The sequence below is a fragment of the Oncorhynchus mykiss genome, chromosome 25 (genome assembly GCF_057628025.1).
Source record: "Oncorhynchus mykiss isolate SJ-2025 chromosome 25, ASM5762802v1, whole genome shotgun sequence".
Taxonomy (NCBI): Eukaryota; Metazoa; Chordata; class Actinopteri; order Salmoniformes; family Salmonidae; genus Oncorhynchus; species Oncorhynchus mykiss.
This window is the reverse complement of record NC_143046.1, coordinates 8878667-8886018: the sequence shown is the minus strand read 5'-3', so window position 1 is coordinate 8886018 and position 7352 is coordinate 8878667.

The following is a 7352-nucleotide window of genomic DNA, read 5'->3' as shown; positions in this document are numbered from 1 at the left end:
TGGAAATTCTCAAAACTTTTGGCCACGACTGTACAATTTAGGAAAAACACTTCTAACATACTGTAGCATTATCTGTTTCTGTTCATGTGTTGGGATCAGTGGAGGGGATTCTCAGTCACTGATTATAGGTCACATTGGAGGGGATTCTCAGTGACTAATTACAGGTCACATTGGAGGGGATTATCAGTGACTGATTACAGGTCACAGGGGAGGGGATTCTCAGTCACTGATTATAGGTCACAGTGGATATGATTCATAGTAATTGATTATAGGTCACAATGAACGTAAATAATCAATCATTGATTATAGGTCACAGTGAAGGGGATTCTCAGTCATTGATTACAGGTCACAGTAGATAGGATTCTCAGTCATTGATTATGAGTCACAGCGGAGGGGATTGTCAGTTACTGATTTTAGGTTATTGATTATCATAGTCATTGATTATAGGTCACAGTGAACATAAATTATCAGTCATTGATTATAGGTCACAGTGAATGTAAATGATCAGTCATTGATTATAGGTCACAGTGAATGTAAATGATCAGTCATTGATTATAGGTCACAGTGAATGTAAATGATCAGTCATTGATTATAGGTCACAGTGAACGTAAATGATCAGTCATTGATTATAGGTCACAGTGAACGTAAATGATCAGTCATTGATTATAGGTCACAGTGTGAGCTACAGTATGTATTTGACTCTGATTGCTGATATCAGAGGAAGCTGGACCTGTGAATTAACATCATGGATCAGAATATGCAGCCCTGCTGAACCCTGCTGACATTAGGAATAACAAGGTATGTAGCCCTGCTGACATTAGGAATAACAAGGTATGTAGCCCTGCTGACATTAGGAATAACAAGGTATGTAGCCCTGCTGAACCCTGTTGACATAAGGAATAACAAGGTATGTAGCCCTGCTGACATAAGGAATAACAAGGTATGTAGCCCTGCTGACATAAGGAATAACAAGGTATGTAGCCCTACTTACATAAGGAATAACAAGGTATGTAGCCCAGCTGACATAAGGAATAGAAGGTGTGTAGTGGTGTGGGGGCTGTGCTTTGGCAAAGTGGGTGGGGTTATATCCTTCCTGTTTGGCCCTGTCCGGGGGTATCATCGGATGGGGCCACAGTGTCTCCTGACCCCTCCTGTCTCAGCCTCCAGTATTTAAGCTGCAGTAGTTTATGTGTCGGGGGGCTAGGGTCAGTTTGTTATATCTGGAGTATTTCTCCTGTCTTATCTGGTGTCCTGTGTGAATTTAATTCTCTCTCTCTTTCTCTCTTCTCTCTGAGGACCTGAGCCCTAGGACCATGCCTCAGGACGACCTGGCATGATGACTCCTTGCTGTCCCCAGTCCACCTGGCCGTACTGCTGCTCCAGTTTCAACTGTTCTGCCTGCGGCTATGGAACCCTGACCTGTTCACCGGACGTGCTACCTGTCCCAGACCTGCTGTTTTCAACTCTCTAGAGACAGCAGGAGCGGTAGAGATACTCTTAATGATCGGCTATAAAAAGACAACTGACATTTACTCCTGAGGTGCTGACTTGCTGCACCCTCGACAACTACTGTGATTATTATTATTTGACCATGCTGGTCATTTATGAACATTTGAACATCTTGGCCATGTTCTGTTATAATCTCCACCCGGCACAGCCAGAAGAGGACTGGCCACCCCTCATAGCCTGGTTCCTCTCTAGGTTTCTTCCTAGGTTCTGGCCTTTCTAAGGAGTTTTTCCTAGCCACCGTGCTTCTACACCTGCATTGCTTGCTGTTTGGGGTTTTAGGTTGGGTTTCTGTACAGCACTTTGAGATATCAGCTGATGTAAGAAGGGCTATATAAATACATTTGATTTGATTTGATTTGTAGCCCTACTAACATAAGGAATAACAAGGTATGTAGCCCTACTAACATAAGGAATAACAAGGTATGTAGCCCTGCTGACATAAGGAATAGAAGGTATTTGTGGTGTCATGGCTTCTGTCTATTATTCTGAGAAACAACAACCTGTTCATTAAACTCCATTGGATTTCACCCTTGAATGGAAATGAGGTGTGTCTACGAGTATTACTGGTTAAATACATAGTGGTAATACTGAGTTGCATGTAAAATATTACTGAGCTAACACACAGTGGAGGTTACTGAAGAGTTTGAGACATTTTACTTTGGGGTTTTGTTGAAGCACAATCCAAACCTTATCTTTCAGTTCGTTACGGTACATATTGCTCTGTTTGTCAGTGTTTTAACAGACGTCCATTGACCAACTAGTTGAACCGCTACACAGTAATAAACTGAATTTGCCTCACCTTGCACTTTAGAGAGGACTGACCTCACTGACAAGGCTACCAGCATCAGTTTGAATCACTACGTAATAATGAACTTAATAAACTTACCTTCCCCTGTGTAGGAATCCTGCAGCCAATAAGGACACCCAAAGCAGTACCAGTGAAATGGAATACAGCTGTCGTCAGGCTCCCCATTTCTGTACCAGTGAAAAGGAATCTATCAGCCATAAGGCTGCCCATAGTAGTAATGGTGAACAGGAGTCCTGTAGCCATAAGGCTGCGCATAGTAGTAATGGTGAACATGAATCCTGTAGCCATAAGGCTGCCCATAGTAGTAATGGTGAACAGAAATCCTGTAGCCATAAGGCTGCCCATAGTAGTAATGGTGAACAGGAGTCCTGTAGCCATAAGGCTGCCCATAGTAGTAATGGTGAACAGGAATCCTGTAGCCATAAAGCTGTCCATAGTAGTAATGGTGAACAGGAATCCTGTAGCCATAAGGCTGCCCATAGTAGTAATGGTGAACAGGAATCCTGTAGCCATAAGGCTGCCCATAGTAGTAATGGTGAACAGGAATCCTGTAGCCATAAGGCTGCCCATAGTAGTAATGGTGAACAGGAGTATATCAACCATAAGGCTGCCCATGGTAGTGATGGTGAACAGGAATCTATCAGCCATAAGGCTGCCCATAGTAGTAATGGTGAACAGGAATCTATCAGCCATAAGGCTGCCCATAGTAGTAATGGTGAACAGGAGTCCTGTAGCCATAAGGCTGCCCATAGTAGTAATGGTGAACAGGAATACTGTGGCCATAAGGCTGCCCATAGTAGTAATGGTGAACAGGAGTATATCAACCATAAGGCTGCCCATAGTAGTAATGGTGAACAGGAATGTATCAGCCATAAGGCTGCCCATAGTAGTAATGGTGAACAGGAGTCCTGTAGCCATAAGGCTGCCCATAGTAGTAATGGTGAACAGGAATACTGTAGCCATAAGGCTGCCCATAGTAGTAATGGTCAACCGGAATCCTGTAGCCATAAGGCTGCCCGTAGTAGTAATGGTGAACAGGAATCCTGTAGCCATAAGGCTGCCCGTAGTAGTAATGGTGAACAGGAATCCTGTAGCCATGAGGCTGCCCATAGTAGTAATGGTGAACAGGAGTCCTGTAGCCATAAGGCTGCCCATAGTAGTAATGGTGAACAGGAATCCTGTAGCCATAAGGCTGCCCATAGTAGTAATGGTGAACAGGAATCTATCAGCCATAAGGCTGCCCATAGTAGTAATGGTGAACAGGAGTCCTGTAGCCATAAGGCTGCGCATAGTAGTAATGGTGAACATGAATCCTGTAGCCATAAGGCTGCCCATAGTAGTAATGGTGAACAGAAATCCTGTAGCCATAAGGCTGCCCATAGTAGTAATGGTGAACAGGAGTCCTGTAGCCATAAGGCTGCCCATAGTAGTAATGGTGAACAGGAATCCTGTAGCCATAAAGCTGTCCATAGTAGTAATGGTGAACAGGAATCCTGTAGCCATAAGGCTGCCCATAGTAGTAATGGTGAACAGGAATCCTGTAGCCATAAGGCTGCCCATAGTAGTAATGGTGAACAGGAATCCTGTAGCCATAAGGCTGCCCATAGTAGTAATGGTGAACAGGAGTATATCAACCATAAGGCTGCCCATGGTAGTGATGGTGAACAGGAATCTATCAGCCATAAGGCTGCCCATAGTAGTAATGGTGAACAGGAATCTATCAGCCATAAGGCTGCCCATAGTAGTAATGGTGAACAGGAGTCCTGTAGCCATAAGGCTGCCCATAGTAGTAATGGTGAACAGGAATACTGTGGCCATAAGGCTGCCCATAGTAGTAATGGTGAACAGGAGTATATCAACCATAAGGCTGCCCATAGTAGTAATGGTGAACAGGAATCTATCAGCCATAAGGCTGCCCATAGTAGTAATGGTGAACAGGAGTCCTGTAGCCATAAGGCTGCCCATAGTAGTAATGGTGAACAGGAATACTGTAGCCATAAGGCTGCCCATAGTAGTAATGGTGAACAGGAGTCCTGTAGCCATAAGGCTGCCCATAGTAGTAATGGTGAACAGGAATACTGTAGCCATAAGGCTGCCCATAGTAGTAATGGTCAACCGGAATCCTGTAGCCATAAGGCTGCCCGTAGTAGTAATGGTGAACAGGAATCCTGTAGCCATAAGGCTGCCCATAGTAGTAATGGTGAACAGGAATCTATCAGCCATAAGGCTGCCCATAGTAGTAATGGTGAACAGGAGTCCTGTAGCCATAAGGCTGCGCATAGTAGTAATGGTGAACATGAATCCTGTAGCCATAAGGCTGCCCATAGTAGTAATGGTGAACAGAAATCCTGTAGCCATAAGGCTGCCCATAGTAGTAATGGTGAACAGGAGTCCTGTAACCATAAGGCTGCCCATAGTAGTAATGGTGAACAGGAATCCTGTAGCCATAAGGCTGCCCATAGTAGTAATGGTGAACCGGAATCCTGTAGCCATAAGGCTGCCCGTAATAGTAATGGTGAACAGGAATCCTGTCAGAGGTTTTCAATCTACAGGTCACACTTTAGGAAGGTTTTTGTATGGGTTTAAACTGAACACTTCACTTCCTACCCAGTTAGAAAATGTCAACATTAGTCAATGAACAATGGCCACGGTGTGAATAATGTCTATCCAGACGTTATCAGGTTCCCTATAGCAGTACCAGTGAATAGGAATGCTGTCATTAGCTCTCTGTCAGGGTGATAATTGGCGAGGTCAGCTGCAGTTGACATGTGCTTGTCCTGCTAAATGCTATCAAACAGATCTGAACAGCCCAGAGGGAGGAGAGGAGAGGAGAGGAGAGGGGCTCCTGGCTAGCTGGCCGGGAACGCTTGCTGAATCAGTAACTGCCTCGTCCACACTTTCCAATCTACCTCTAGACTGTAAGGAGTAGATACAGTTTAGCTGTAGCTAGATACTCATGTTTCAGACATGTACTGTAGTTGATACATACTGCTACATAACAGTTAGTGTAAAACATTCTCATTCGAGTTGGTGGAATGTGACATATATAGTATAGTATTGTGGTCACACTCTGGATGTGTGATATGTCACATACGTATAGAAATAGGAAACCCGAGGCTCGGCCTTATGGGATATATGACGGCAGCGTTGAATGGTTATTTTCCTCTTTCCTCCTCTGTCTATATTGTTCTAAGGCCGCCTCAGCCCATCTGGATTCCCCCGGGGGCAGAACTAACAGATGTAGCAAGCAGGAAGTCCGTCTCAACCAGAGAAAAGCTGCGTCGTGCATGTTTTTACTCTGAAAATCATGCAGCTACTTGATGAGTCATCAAGCAAACAGTGCTTTTGTAGGGAATTTTATTTGCATGCTATATGTAAATATTGGTCCCTGATAAATACTAATTTCCCCTTGCAAAACAATGTAATGAGATTAATTTAACACGGTTTTGAAATTCCTTTGTGACTTATGTTATCTTGGTTCTGGGCCATGCAGCAAGGCAACATATATTAATCTATTTAATGATTTTCCCACTATCCTTTGTGTTATAGGGAAATTAATAAGCCATACATAAAATAATAATTTGACTATAGTATAGCTATTATATGCATGTGTAAATAGTGGAATCTATATGTTGCCTATAGGCTTATAGGTCGGTATTGTTGTGGGGGATCCACCTTAGGAGGTGACCAAAATGTCTCCACAAATACTGTATGTGTACTTGTATCTGTACAGTACTCATTTGACAGTTTGTATTTGCGTGCCCTGAGTTATTTAAATGACATTTGTGTGAGTCATTTAAACTAAATAATATTAAAGACATGCTCCGGTACTTTGGAGACTAAGAAAGTATTTTTCAACATCCCACTTTGGTCTGGATGTGTCAATGTGTTGTTCACACACACACACAATCTTTGAGCAGAACTACTGTTTTACCTCAGATAATCTTTGAGCAGAACAACTGTTTTACCTCAGATAGTCTTTGAGCAGAACTACTGTCGTACCTCAGATAATCTTTGAGCAGAACAGGAAATCCTAGTTTGAAAGTGACTGTTTTCCCTCCATTTCCCCTTACGTGGGTCAGCCTCCTAGCAATTTGAGTTTAGCCAATGAGCTTCAGCTCCACGCATTTGAGTGACAGCTAGCAAGAAGCTTGCCCCAGTGTTATCCAATGAAGTTGCAGGGTGGGCACAATGGCTCGGTGGACACAGCAGAGAGAGAGAGGGAAAGAGAAAACCTGGTCAGTTGCACAACTGAATGCATTCAACTGAAATGTGTCTTCCGCATTTAACCCAACCCCTCTGAATCAGAGAGGTGCGGGGGGCTGCCTTAATCGACGTCCATGTCATCAGTGCACAGGGGAGAATTTGTTGCTGTTCGGGGTTAAATGCTCAAGGGCAGAACGGCAGATTTTTCCACCTTGCAGGCTTTGCAATTGAAACCAGTGACCTTTCGTTTTCGGAGACCACTTTTGGCTCGTGAGTGTTACTTTCAGAACTACTGGCTAAAAAGTACACACAAGTACCAGAGAATCTCTTTAAGTTCCACAGCCAATTTTTTTGTTTACTCATCTTTTCAGTCAACTTTTTTCCTTAAACTTAACATTTTTAGTTGGCCCAAAGCTCCAACATATTGTGTTTGCTTAAATGGTCTCATATGTTCATCCTACTACAAATTATTATTTGGCATCTTAGCTATAAAAAAAAGAGGCTGTGGAACTAGTTACACACACAGTGCTTTAACATATAATGTTTTCAGCTTACATATTTGACACACGTGATTGCATTGTGCATGTTCATTTATATAGTATTTCAAATTCAAAATGTCCTCACCTGGGATTTGAACTAATAACCTCTTGGTTCACAGCATCCCAATCTTCCTTCTACGACACCATGTCTGTGTCAAGAACTGATTTTGCCTGTATTGCTACACGTTGCATTTCAAAGTAAATCTCAGCTCTGTTGAAAGTACACTCAGAAAAACTATTTTATTTTTCATTCAGGAGTACTATTAAAACAGAGTAATATGCACCACCAA